This window comes from Trachypithecus francoisi, unplaced genomic scaffold (assembly GCF_009764315.1).
Source record: "Trachypithecus francoisi isolate TF-2019V2 unplaced genomic scaffold, Tfra_2.0 Lachesis_group11, whole genome shotgun sequence".
In the NCBI taxonomy this organism is placed as follows: Eukaryota; Metazoa; Chordata; class Mammalia; order Primates; family Cercopithecidae; genus Trachypithecus; species Trachypithecus francoisi.
In genome coordinates, this window is record NW_022681456.1 from 12,665,571 (window position 1) to 12,678,798 (window position 13,228).

Consider the following 13,228-nt stretch of genomic DNA (forward strand, 5'->3'; position numbering starts at 1 on the left):
GCCCGGGTTCAAGCGATTCTCATGCCTCAGCCTCCCAGGACTAGTAGGATTACAGGCGACTGCAACCGCACCCCGCTAATTTTTTGTATTTTTAGTAGAGACCCCGTTTCACCATCTTGGCCAGGCTGGTCTTGAATTTCTTCCTTCGTGATTCACGCGCCTCGGCCTCCGAAAGTGCTGGGATTACAGGCGTGAGCCGCCGCGCCCAGCCGTGTTTACATTGATTTTGTCACAGTAACGTCTTAAAATTATTCCCCTCTCCCACCCTGCTGTTTCCGCACCCCCGAGCACAGCTAGTCGTCTCTCTGCGCCCTCCAGCTTACTTGGAACCGCTGCTCACTTTCCTCGCTCGAAATTCTTCTCAAGCCGTCATCTCTGTGACGTCACATTGATTTGCATAAGATTACCCAGCGTCTCAAGAGAATGTTCTTATCATTTCCAAAATCTGAATGTTTGACACGAGATGTTCCAACAACAAGAAACCTCCCACGTAGATGGGCCTTAAATACGGCTGGTGGAGTGGGAACACGTCGTATCCACGGACACACTGGCAGGCACTCACCCTCAATGCAATGGGAGTCATCATCCGTGAGGGAGCGAGGCGGGAACTTAAACTTTCAGCTTTGCGCAGTGGCAGTATCGTAGCCAATGAGGTTTATCCGAGGCGCGATTATTGCTAATTGAAAACTTTTCCCAATACCCCGCCATGACGACTTGAAATATAGTCGGCATTGGCAATTTTTGACAGTCTCTACGGAGACTGAATTATTTCACGTCTAAAGAAAGGGTGTTCGTATGTAAGTGAGTTTTTTTTTTTTTTTTTTTGTTAGTTGTGAGCGGTTATACGGGATTTCGTAGGGATACTGTGCGTCGTTTTCCGAGATGTGTGACACGCTATATTGGCAATTGAGTTCCCAGGCAGTTATCATTAATCTTTATCCAAATGCAGTTAGCGAGTGAGTTACTCCACCTCCTTTGTCACTGAAGGTCATAGATTCTCTTAAAGGGAAGAGGGGGAACTCTGAAACCAACGCGTTAACACATCTAAAGTCTTCCTTTTTGTTTTCTTGAGACGGAGTTTTCGCTGTTGCCCAGGCTGGAGTACAGTGGCGCGATCTCGGCTCACTGCAACCTCCACATTCCAGGTTCAAGCGATTCTCTGTCTCAGCCTCCCGAATAGCTGGGATTACAGGAGCCCACCACCACGACCGACGCGTTTTTGTGTTTTCAGTAGAGACGGGGTTTCGCCTTCTTGGCCAGGCTGGTCTCAAACTCCTGACCTCAGGTGTGACTTGGGTGTGAACCACCACACCCGGCCCAAAGTCTTCCTTTTAAAGCGACCAAGAGGGAAAAAGGCACAGAAGACTTGCTCAGGTCCTACGGTGGAGTCCTCGTCAGAGCTGGGGCTGATCAGGTTCTCTTGCCCCTAGTGTGGTACTTGTTCCCACTACACCAGCCTCTTCCAGTCTCATCTTTTTACAAAGACCTGGGCCGTCCATGGACAGAGGTCCTCAGGAGTCACAATCCTGGTCATGGCGGATCCAGCTGGACCTGTTTAGGACACCGCCCATAAAACACTCCTCCAGCCTGTAGCAAAAAGATGTGGCAAAAAGGGCGGCAACAATACCTACGAGGTCAAAGGTGGTGCCGGGAAAAACAGCTCCAGTGGCAAATTAAACTCAGTCCCCAGTTCAAGGACCTCACAGTCTGGAGCGCGCCACTGCACTCCAGCCTGGGTGACAGTGAGACTCTGTCTCAAAAAAAAAAAAAAGACGAAGAAGAAGAGGAAGAGGAAGAAGAAGAAAAAGAAAAAGAAAGAAGAAAAAGAAAAAGAAAGAAGAAGAAGAAGAAGCCGGGCGCAGTGGCCCACGACTGTGGGAGGCCAAGGCGGGCAGATCACGAGGTCAGGAGTTCAAGACCAGCCTGGCCAACATGGTGAAACCCCATCTCTACTAAAAATACAAAAAAAAAAAAAAAAAAATTAGCCGGCCATGGTGGTGGGTGCCTGTAATATCAGCTACTTGGAGGCTGAGGCAGGAGAATGGCTTGAACCCGGGAGGCAGAGGTTGCAGTGAGCCAAGACCGCGCCATTGCACTCCAGCCTAGGTGACAGAGCGAGACTCCATCTCAAAAAAAAAAAAAAAAAAAAAGTTATACAAAACTTAGAAATAACGTGAAAAGAATAGTGCATGTCCTTTCAAAACCAAACTACAACAATTTCTTAAATTTTGGCGTGTATAAAAATAACTTTGAGCCGGGCGCGGTGGCTCAAGCCTGTAATCCCAGCACTTTGGGAGGCCGAGACGGGCGGATCACGAGGTCAGGAGATCGAGACCATCCTGGCTAACACGGTGAAACCCCGTCTCTACTAAAAAGAATACAAAAAACTAGCCAGGCGAGGTAGCGGGCGCCTGTAGTCCCAGCTACTCGGGAGGCTGGGGCAGGAGAATGGCGTAAACACGGGAGGCGGAGCTTGCAGTGAGCTGAGATCCGGCCACTGCACTCCAGCCTGGGCGGCAGAGCAAGACTCCGTCTCAAAAAAAAAAAAAAAAAAAGACTGGGCGACAGAGCGAGACTCCGTCTCAAAAAAAAAAAAAAAAAAAACAAACAAAAAAAAGAGTCTGCAATTCTCAAAGTCTGCAGGCACTGGTCCAGAGTCCACAGCTTGAACAGCAGTGGAAGAAATGTAGCATTGTCTAATTAGCATCATCACACTGTAGAGGAAAACTTGACTTACTGTTTACTATAGATTTTTTATTAGAGATGGGTTCTTGGCCGGGCATGGTGGCTCACTCCTGTAATCCCAGCACTTTGGGAGGCCAAGGCAGGAGGATCTCTTGAGCCCAAGAGTTCAAGACCAGCTTGGGCAACATCGTGAGACCTTTGTCTCTACAAAAAAAAATATAAGAATATTTTTGTTGTTGTTCTTTTTGGTTTTTTGGGGTTTTTTTGGAGACAGTAGGGTCTCACTCTGTCACCCCAGCTGGAGTGCAGTCATGCAATATCGGCTTACTGCAGCCTCTGCTTCCCAGGTTCAAGTGATCCTCTCACCTCAGCCTCCTGAGTAGATGGAACTACAGGCACGTGCCACCACACTCGGCTAATTTTATTCCATTTTTTTGTAGAGGCGGAGGTTTTATATATTGCTCAAGCTAATCTCAAACTCCTGGGCTCAAGCCACCCACCTACCTTGGCCTCCCAATGCACTGAGATTACAGGCATGAGCCATCGTGCCTGGAAAAATTAAAAAATTAGCCAGGAGTGCTAGTGTGCGCCTGTAATCGTAACTACTCAGGGGGCTGAGTCAGGAGGATTGCTTGAGCCCAGGAGGTCAAGGCTGCAGTGAACCGTGATATCACCGCTGCACTCCAGCCCGGTCCACAGAGTGAGACCCTATCTTAAAACCCCCCACAAGAAAATCCAAACCAAAAAATTGAGGTAAAATTTACATAACATAAAATTAGCCATGTTAAAGTGGATCCAATTTTTTGTTGTTGTTATTATTCTGCAGGGCAAGGAGGGGAGGGAGGGCTCCATGTGATTTTTACGTATCATTGTTTTCTGTTTCAAAACCTAAATTCTTTTTTCTGAATACAAAAATTACTGCATGTTTGTATATAACATTCAAATATACACATGAAACAGTGACAAAGGCTCCCACAATCATCTCACCTTGACTCCAAGGAGATAGTCACAGGTAGGTGAGATTATTCCTCCAAAATGTTCTACTCATACGTCAACATAATTATTAACAAAAATTGGATTATACTCGGCCAGGCGCGGTGGCTCAAGCCTGTAATCCCAGCACTTTAGGGGGCCAAGGAGGGCGGATCACGAGGTCAGGAGATCAAGACCATCCTGGCTAATACGGTGAAACCCCGTCTCTACTAAAAATACAAAAAAATGTAGCCAGATTTGGTGGCGGCGCCTGTAGTCCCAGCTACTCGAGAGGCTGAGGCAGGAGAATGGTGTGAACCCGGGGGGTGGAGCTTGCAGTGAGCCGAGATCGCGCCACTGCACTCCAGCCTGGGCGACAGAGCGAGACTCTGTCTCAAAACAAACAAACAAACAAAAAATTGGATTATACTCTACATACAGTTCTATTACTTCCTTTTTCTTTCTACTATACAATACATTGTGGACACATTTTCCATGCCAGCACCTAGTTCCCCTTTTCCCATATAGATGTGACCTACCAAGGTTAACCAATCCCCCATTATTGGACATGTGAGTTGTTTCCAGTTTTTCCCATAAGCAATGCTATAATGAATACGATTGATGCTACATCATCTTTCCTTACTCTTGGGGTATTTCTGGGGGAAAATCTTTCCTTCCTTCCTTCCTTCCTTCCTTCCTTCCTTCCTTCCCTCCCTCCCTCCCTCCTTTCTTTTCTTTCTTTCTTTCTTTCTTTCTTTCTTTCTTTCTCAGGGTCTTGCTCTGTTACCCAGGCTGGAGTGCAGTGGTGTGATCTTGGTTCACTGCAGCCTCGACCTCCCAGGCTCAAGCTATTCTCCTGCCTCAGCCTCCCGAGTAGCTGGGATTACAGGCATGTGCCACCACGCCCAGCTAATTTTTGTATTTTTTGTAGAGATGGGGTTTCACCATGTTAGCCAGGCTGGTCTTGAACTCCTAGACTCAAGCTTTCTGCCCGCCTTAGCCTCCCAAAGTGCTGGCACTATAGGCATGAGCTACCACGCAGGCCTGGGGAAAATTTCTTTTTTGAGATGGAGTTTTGCTCTTGTTGCTCAGGCTGGAGTGCAGTGGTGTGATCTCGGCTCATGGCAACCTCCGCCTCCCAGGTTCAAGCAATTCTCCTGCCTCAGCCTCTCGAATAGCTGGGATTACAGGCACCTGCCACCACGCCTGGCTAATTTTGTATGTTTAGTAGAGACAGGGGTGTCACCATGTTGGTCAGGCTGGTCTCGAACTCCTGGCCTCAGGTAATCTGGGCCTGGGGAAAATTTCTATAGGTAGAATTGCCTCCTCAAAGGCCATGCTCACTTTGCACTTTAAGGGATATCCCCATACTGGCACCCCTAAGATTGTACCAATGTGTTTGCCCAAAAAGCCACATATGAGGACATCTGGAGAAGGTTTGACATACACTTTTTTTTTTTTTTTTTTGAGATGGAGTCTTGCTCTGTTGCCCAGGCTAGGGTGTAATGGTGAGATCTTGGCTCACTGCAACCTCCACCTCCTGGGTTCAAGTGATTCTCTCACCTCAGCCTCCCAAATAGCTGGGATTACCGGCATGTGCCACCACACCCAGCTAATTTTTGTATTTTTAGTAGAGATGGAGTTTTGCCATATTTGCCAGGCTGGTCTCGAACTCCTGACCTTGTGATCCACCTGCCTCGGCCTCCCAAAGTGCTGGGATTACAGGCGTGAGCCACCATGCCCGGCCTGATGCATACATTTGTAAGTGTTCTGCAGCTTTCATGGGGCTGTCACAGGTCGTCAGGGAGGAGAAGAAGCGGGAGGGTAAACGTGCCCCATTCTCCTGAGGCGCTGACTGTACAATCCAGCTTCAACCGAGGTTTGTCTTCCAGCTGCTTTCCAGGCAGAGAGAAGGGAGAAGGGGCTGAGTTGGGTGAGATTAAATGTCTCAGAGGGAGGAGAAATCTGGACTCATCCAAAACTTACTTTCTCCCTCTCCACCATGTAGGGAATATCCTTGGATACATTAGCCACCCCACCTGCCATGAGGCCAACCCCCACCCACCCTCCCACCCGCTGGCTCCAGGGGATGGAAAAGTCCTACTACAAGGGCTATCTCAGCAGGGAAAGGGCCCACAGACCCCTAAACAATCTGCTCAGTGTTCAAGGCGCTGCAGAATGTTAGCAAGAATCATCAGCTTCTAGGATAAAAATATCCCGTGCCCAAGGGGCCCTCAGTGTCTGTCTCAAAACAGAGCTGGCTCTAAGCTCTACAGTTTCTCCATCGCTGGGAAATTAACTGAGGCCAACTGATTTTTTTTTCCCCCATGAAACTCTGAAGCCAGACTTGGGTTCAAGACCTTGCTTCGTTATTCTCTACTTGCATGACCAGTCACCTACCCTCACCTACCTTCACTCACCTACCCTCACCCACCCTCTCGTGCCTCAGTGTTCCTGGCTGTAAAAACAAAAAGAGTCCTGATTCTATCTCAGAGTTCAGCAGTTCTCCACCCTGACCATGGGCGCATGAAAACCACCTGAGGAGCTTTACCAAAATCCCTGGGCCCCGGCTGCATTCCAAACCCATTAAATCAGAGTTTCTGAGGAATGGGTCAGGGCAAAAAAATGTGTATTAAAGCTTCCAATGTTTCTCCAAGGATGAGACCCACTATCAGAGAGATTTGGTGAGTATTTTTTGTTTGTTTGTTTGTTTGTTTGTTTTTAAGACGGAGTCTCGCTCTGCTGTCCAAGCTAGAGTGCAATGGCGCGATCTCAGCTCACTGCAACCTCCGCCTCCCGGGTTCAAGCGATTCTCATGCCTCAGCCTCCCGAGTAGCTGGGACTACAGGTGCCCACCACCACGCCCGGCTAATTTTTTTGTATTTTTAGTAGAGACGGGGTTTCACCGTGTTAGCCAGGATAGTCTTGATCTGACCTCATGATCCACCTGCCTCAGCCTCCCAAAGTGCTGGGATTACAAGCATGAGCCACTGCGACTGGCCAGAGATTTGGTGAGTATTAAGTGAGATGACATGGGAAGAGTGCTTCCTTTGGTGCCTGTTTCAGAGTTAAGTACTTTAGTGGGGGTGGGGTGGTCATGGGACTGACTAGCTAAGCCTAGGTGGTTGTCAAGGAGTGCTTCCTGAAGAAGGGGGTAGCTGAGCTGTGAACTGAAGGAGGAGAGGCATTAACCAGGTCAAAGAGGGCAGGATGGATTTTAGCAGCAGTAATAGCACTGGCAGGGGCCTGGAGACAGGAATATGTGGCCTTTTTGTTGTGGTTGTTGTTGTTGTTGTTGAGATGGAGTGTCGCTCTGTTGCCTGGGGTGGAGTGCAGTGGCACAATCTTGGCTCACTGCAACCTCCATCTCCCGGGCTTGAGCGATTCTCTGGCCTCAGCCTCCTGAGTAGCTGAGCTCACAGGTGTTCATCACCACGCCCGGCTAATTTTTGTATTTTTAGTAAAGACAGGGTTCCACCATGTTGACCAGGCTGGTTTCGGACTCCTGACCTCAGGTGATCCGCCTGCCTCAGCCTCCCAAAGTGCTGGGATTACAGGCGTGAGCCACTGTGCCCAGCCTTTTTTTCTTTTTCTTTCTTTTTTGAGCTGGAGTTTCAGTCTGTCACCCAGGCTGGAGTCCAGTGGCACCATCTCGGCTCACTGCAAGCTCCACGTCCCAGGTTCAAGCAATTCTCCTGCCTCAGCTTCCAAGTAGCTGGGATTACAGGTGTGGGCTACCACGCCCAACTAATTTTGTAGTTTAGGAGAGATGGGGTTTCACCATGTTGGCCAGGCTGTTTTCAAACTCCTGACCTCAAGTGATCCACCCACCTCAACATCCCAAAGTGCTGGGATTAGAGACGTGAGCCACCATGGCTGGTGTCTTGTTTGTTTTTGTCTTTTTTTTTTTTTTTTTGAGATAGAGTCTCTCTCTGTTGTCCAGGCTGGAGTACAGTGGTGTAATCTCGACTCACTGCAGCCTCCGCCTCCCGGGTTCAAGTGATTCCCGTGCCTTAGCCTCCCAGATACCTGAGGAGACTGCAGGCATGCACCACCATGCCCAGCTAATTTTTGCTTTTTTTTTTTTTTTTTTTTTTTTTTTTTTTGAGACAGAGTTTCACTCTTGTTGCCCAGGCTGGAGTGGAATGGCACGATCTCAGCTCACCGCAACCTCTGCCTCCCAGGTTCAAGCGATTCTCTTGCTTCAGCGTCCTGAGTAGCTGGGCTTACAGGCATGCACCACCACACCCGGCTAATTTTGTATTTTTAGTGGAGACGGGGTTTCTCCATGTTCAGACTGGTCTCGAACTCCTGACCTCAGGTGATCCACCTGCCTTGGCCTCCCAAAGTGCTGGGATTACAGGCGGGAGCCACCATACCTGGCCATCATGGCCAATTTTTTTTATTTTTTTATTTTTATTTTTTTGATTCAGTCTTGCTCTGTCTCCCAGGCTGGAGTAGAGTGGCACGATCTCGGCTTACTGCAACCTCTGCCTCCTGGGTTCAAGTGATTCTCCTGCCTCAGCCTCCTGAGTAGCTGGGATTATAGGCATGCGCCACCACGCCCAGCTAATTTTTGTATTTTTAGTAGAGATGAGGTTTTGCCATGTTGACCAGGCTGGTCCCAAACTCTTGACCTCAAGTGGTCCACCTGCCTCGGCCTCCCCAATGTGCTGGGATTACAGGCATGAGCCACCACACCCAGCCCAACAAGGCTTATTGAACAACCTGAAAATCATTCCCAGTGAGTGGAGCTGAGAAGGGAGGAAGTAGAGAGAGTTGGTGAGGAGGCACATACTGGGTCCTCTAATGAGATCATGAAGAGCCACTGGGCTTTATTCTGGTATCATGAAGGTTTTATGCAGGACAGTAACCCAGACTGTGTCCTTCTCCCAAATTCATAGGTAGCCAGAGCCTTCCCAAGGCACTGTGTCCAAGTCAGCTGGGAATCCTGGACTTGCCCAAAGGCTGTGGCACAACCCCCACACTTCCCTTCATGGGTCAGTCTTGGGTTTGAATCCTGACTCTTCCACTTTGTAGCTGTAGCTGGGGGCAGGTGACTTTACTTAATAAGCCTCAGTTTCCTGGGCTGTAAATTAGACATAAAACACCCATTAGGTTTGGGCTGGGCGCGGTGGCTCAAGCCTGTAATCCCAGCACTTTGGGAGGCCGAGATGGGTGGATCACAAGGTCAGGAGATCGAGACCATCCTGGCTAACACGGTGAAACCCCGTCTCTACTAAAAAATACAAAAACTAGCCGGGCGAGGTGGCGGGCGCCTGTAGTCCCAGCTACCCGGGAGGCTGAGGCAGGAGAATGGCGTGAACCCGGGAGACGGAGCTTGCAGTGAGCCAGGATCCGGCCACTGCACTCCAGCCCAGGTGACAGAGCGAGACTCCATCTCAAAAAAAAAAAAAAACAAAAACACCCATTAGGTTTTAAAGACTTAACATGACACCTTATACATGTTAAACAATGTGTTCTCAATAATAATAATAATATATATATATTTTTGAGACGGAGTCTTGCTCTGTCGCCCAGGCTGGAGTGCAGTGGCACAATCTCGGCTCACTGCAAGCTGCGCCTCCCAGGTTCACACCATTCCGCTGCCTCAGCCTCCCGAGTAGCTGGGACTACAGGCGCCCGCCATCACGCCCGGCTAATATTTTTTGTATTTTTAGTAGAGACGGGGTTTCACTATGTTAGCCAGGATGGTCTTGATCTCATGACCTCATGGTCCACCCGCCTCAGCCTCCCAAAGTGCTGGGATTATAGACGTGAGCCACTGCGCCCGGCAATAACAATAATTATTAATATTCATTTACAACAACTCAATTCTGGGGTGGCCGGATAAATCCCCAAACCTGTCCTTTTCCCTCTTAGCCCTAAAGTCTCACCTCTGTTCTTCGATGATGCTAATAGCTACAATTTCTCAGCCCCTTTCGTGCATTTTTGTTTTTGTTGTTAAATCCACATAACAGCCATGGAAGGCATATATATGTTTTATTATCCAGATTTTCAAATAAGGCAACTGAGGCTCAGAGTGGTCAAGTCAGTTGGCCTTAAACCACACAACTACTAAGTATTAGACCTGTAGAACCTCACTCCCATTTTGCTGATGAGAAAAGCGAGGCTCAGAAAGGTGAAAGGTGAGCTATCATGCCTAAGACTACACAGTTGGCAAACAGAACTGGGATTTTTTTTTTTTTTTTTTAAAGATGGGGTCTCACTCTGTCACTCAGGCTGGAGTGCAGTGGTGGAATCTCAGCTGATGGGACCTCCGCCTCCTGAGCTCAAGCCATCCTCCCACCTCAACCTCCCGAGTAGCTGGGACCACAGGCACCCACCACCACGCCCGGCTAATTTTTTGTATTTTCGGTAAAGACAGAGTTTCGCCGTGTTGCCCAGGCTGGTCTCGAACTCCTGAGCTCAAGTGATCCACCCGCCTTGGCCTGGGGAGTACTGGGATCATAGGCGTGACCACCACGCCCCGCCAGAACTGGGATTGAAACCCTTGCCTGTTTTGGGTTTCCTGGACACCAGGGGTCTCTCCCAGAGGGCCAAAGTGTCTGGTAGGACCCACCCTCTGAGCCATGAGGCTCCTCCTTGAAATAAGCCAGAGGAGGCTGGAAACTACCCCTATTCTGGGACCCTCAGCATACCTTTCCAAATACCAACCCCTCCTTCCAGAATGCTCTTCCCACAGCCTCCCTTTTGCAAAAAATCAGGCCAAGGTTAGCCCTTTTCCAGGAAACATTTTTTTTTTTTTTTTTTGAGACGGAGTCTCGCTCTGTCGCTCGGGCTGGAGTACAGTGGCCAGATCTCAGTTCACTGCAAGCTCCACCTCCAGGGTTTATGCCATTCTCCTGCCTCAGCCTCCCAAGTAGCTGGGACTACAGGCGCCCGCCACCTCGCCCGGCTAGTTTTTTGTATTTTTAGTAGAGATGGGGTTTCACCGTGTTAGCCAGGATGGTCTCGATCTCCTGACCTTGTGATCCACCCATCTCGGCCTCCCAAAGTGCTGGGATTACAGGCTTGAGCCACCGCGCCCGGCCCAGGAAACATTTTTAAGTCTCAGTTGAATCATGCTTGAGCGGTTGAGGCCCCTCTTGTTAGTGTCTGTACTGCCTTTCTTTTCTTTTCTTTTCTTTCTTTTTTGTGAGATAGAGTCTCACTCTGTCGCCTAGGTTGGAGTGCAGTGGCGCGATCTCAGCTCACTGCAATCTTCGCCTTCTGGGTACAGGTGATTCTCCTGCCTCAGCCTCCTGGGTGGCTGGGACTACAGGCACGAGCTACCACGCCCGGCTAATTTTTTGTATTTTTAGTAGAGACTGGTTTTACTGTATTAGCCATGATGGTCTCGATCTCCTGACCTCGTGATCCGCCTGCCTCAGCCTCCCAAAGTGCTGGGATTATAGGCATGAGCCACCACTCGCGCCTGGCTCTCTCTCTTTCTATTTCTCTTTCCCCCTTCCCCCCTCCCTCCCTTCCTTCCTTCCATCCTTCCTTCCCTCCTTTTCCCTCCTCCCTCCCTTTCTCTCTTTCTCTCTTTTTTGAAACAAGGACCGGCTCTGTCACCCAGGCTGGAGTGTAATGGTGTGATCGTGGCTCACTGCAGCCTCCAACTCCTGGGCTCAAGCAATCTTCCTTCCTTAACATCCCGAGTACCTAGGACTACAAGTTGGCAGCTCTAAAACTGGATAATTTTTTAAGGTTTTGTGGAGATGGGCTGTTTTCCTGAACTCAAGCAATCCTCCCGCCTGGCTTCCCTAAGTGCTGAGCTTATAGGCACCAGCCACCACACCTAGCCAGTAGTGACATTGTTTTAAATGTACTTTTAAAAATTTTTTAAATTTATTTTATTTTATTTTTTTGAAACAGAGTCTCCCTCTTGTTGCCCAGACTGGACTGTAGTGGTGCGATCTCGGCTCGCTGCAACCTCCCACTCCTGGGTTCAAGCAATTCTCCTGCCTCAGCCTCCCCAGTAGCTGGGATTACAGGCGCGCACCACCACGCCGGGCTAATTTTTGTATTCTTAGTAGAGACGGGGTTTCACCACGTTGGCCAGGCTGGTCTAGAACTCTTGACCTTGTGATCCGCCTGCCTCGGCCTCCCAGAATGCTGGGATTACAGGTGTGAGCCACTGTGCGTGGCCTATATTTTAAAAATATTAATTTGTTTTAGCAGTAGATTAAGTTACATATGTAGGCCAAACTCAGTGGCTCACACCTATAATCCCAGCACTTTGGGAGGCCGAGGCGGGCAGATTACCTGAGGTCAGGAGTTTGAGACCAACCTGGCCAACATGGTGAGACCCCCATCTCTACTAAAAATACAAAAAAATTAGCCGGGAACAGTGGTGCGCATCTGTAATCCCAGCTACTCAGGAGGTTGAAGCAGGAGAATCACTTGAACCCAGCAGGCGGAGGTTGCAGTGAGCCAGATGGTGCCATTGGACTCCAGCCTGGAGATAGAGCAAGACTCTGCCCCTTAAAAAAAAAATCAAACTATGGGAAAGAGTACTTAGTGAAATCGCCTTTCTTTTTTTTTTTTTTTTTTTTTTTTTTTTTTTTTTTTTGAGACAGAGTCTTGCTTTGTCGCCCAGGCTGGAGTGCAGTGGCCGGATCTCAGCTCACTGCAAGCTCCACCTCCCGGGTTTAGGCCATTCTCCTGCCTCAGCCTCCCAAGTAGCTGGGACTACAGGCGCCCGCCACCTCACCCGGCTAGTTTTTTGTATTTTTTTAGTAGAGACGGGGTTTCACCGTGTTAGCCAGGATGGTCTCGATCTCCTGACCTCGTGATCCGCCCGTCTCGGCCTCCCAAAGTGCTGGGATTACAGGCTGGAGCCACCGCGCCCGGCCGAAATTGCCTTTCTACTCTTCATTCCCAACCACCCCATTCCTCCAGCCCCACCCCTAGCCAGATAACACTGGTAGTGTGCATTCTTCCAGAGTTGTCCCAACTTGTTTTTTTTTTTTTTTTTTTTTGAGACACAGCCTCACTCTGTCCTCCAGTCTGGAGTATAGTGGCACACTGCATCCTCCACCACCTGGACTCAAGTGATCCTCCTACCTCAGTCTCCCGAGCAGCTGGGACTACAGGCACCCAACACCATGCCTGACTAACTTTTTTGTAATTTTTTTAGGGATGGGTTTTCACCATGTTGCCTAGGTTGGTCTGAAACTCCTGGGCTCAAGCAGTCCACCTGTCTTGACCTCCCAAAGTGTCGGGATTACAGGCGTGAGCCACTGCACCCAGCCTTGTATAAGTATCTTTTTTTTTTTTTTTTTTGAGATGGAGTTTCACTCTTATTTCCCAGGCTAGGGTGCAATTGCTTGATCTCTGCTCAACGCAACCTCCCCCTCCGGATTCAAGCGATTCTCCTGCCTCAGCCTCGCCAGTAGCTGGGACTACAAGTGTGAACCACCACGCCCAGCTAATTTTGTATTTTTAGTAGAGATGGGGTTTCACCAAGTTGGCCAGGCTGGTCTCGACCTCCTGACTTCGTGATCTGCCTGCCTCGGCCTCCCAAAGTGCTGGGATTACAGACGTGAGCCACCACACCTGGACT

The 13,228-nt window shown here is 49.2% G+C and overlaps 1 non-coding gene across 1 annotated transcript; it reads left to right on the forward strand.

The window, feature by feature from the left end:
• The first annotated feature begins 619 nt into the window (after window positions 1-619).
• On the forward strand, window positions 620-760 carry LOC117091288. The gene has a single exon (XR_004440382.1). It is a non-coding gene; the product is annotated as a U4 spliceosomal RNA (small nuclear RNA).
• The last annotated feature ends 12,468 nt before the right edge of the window (window positions 761-13,228 follow it).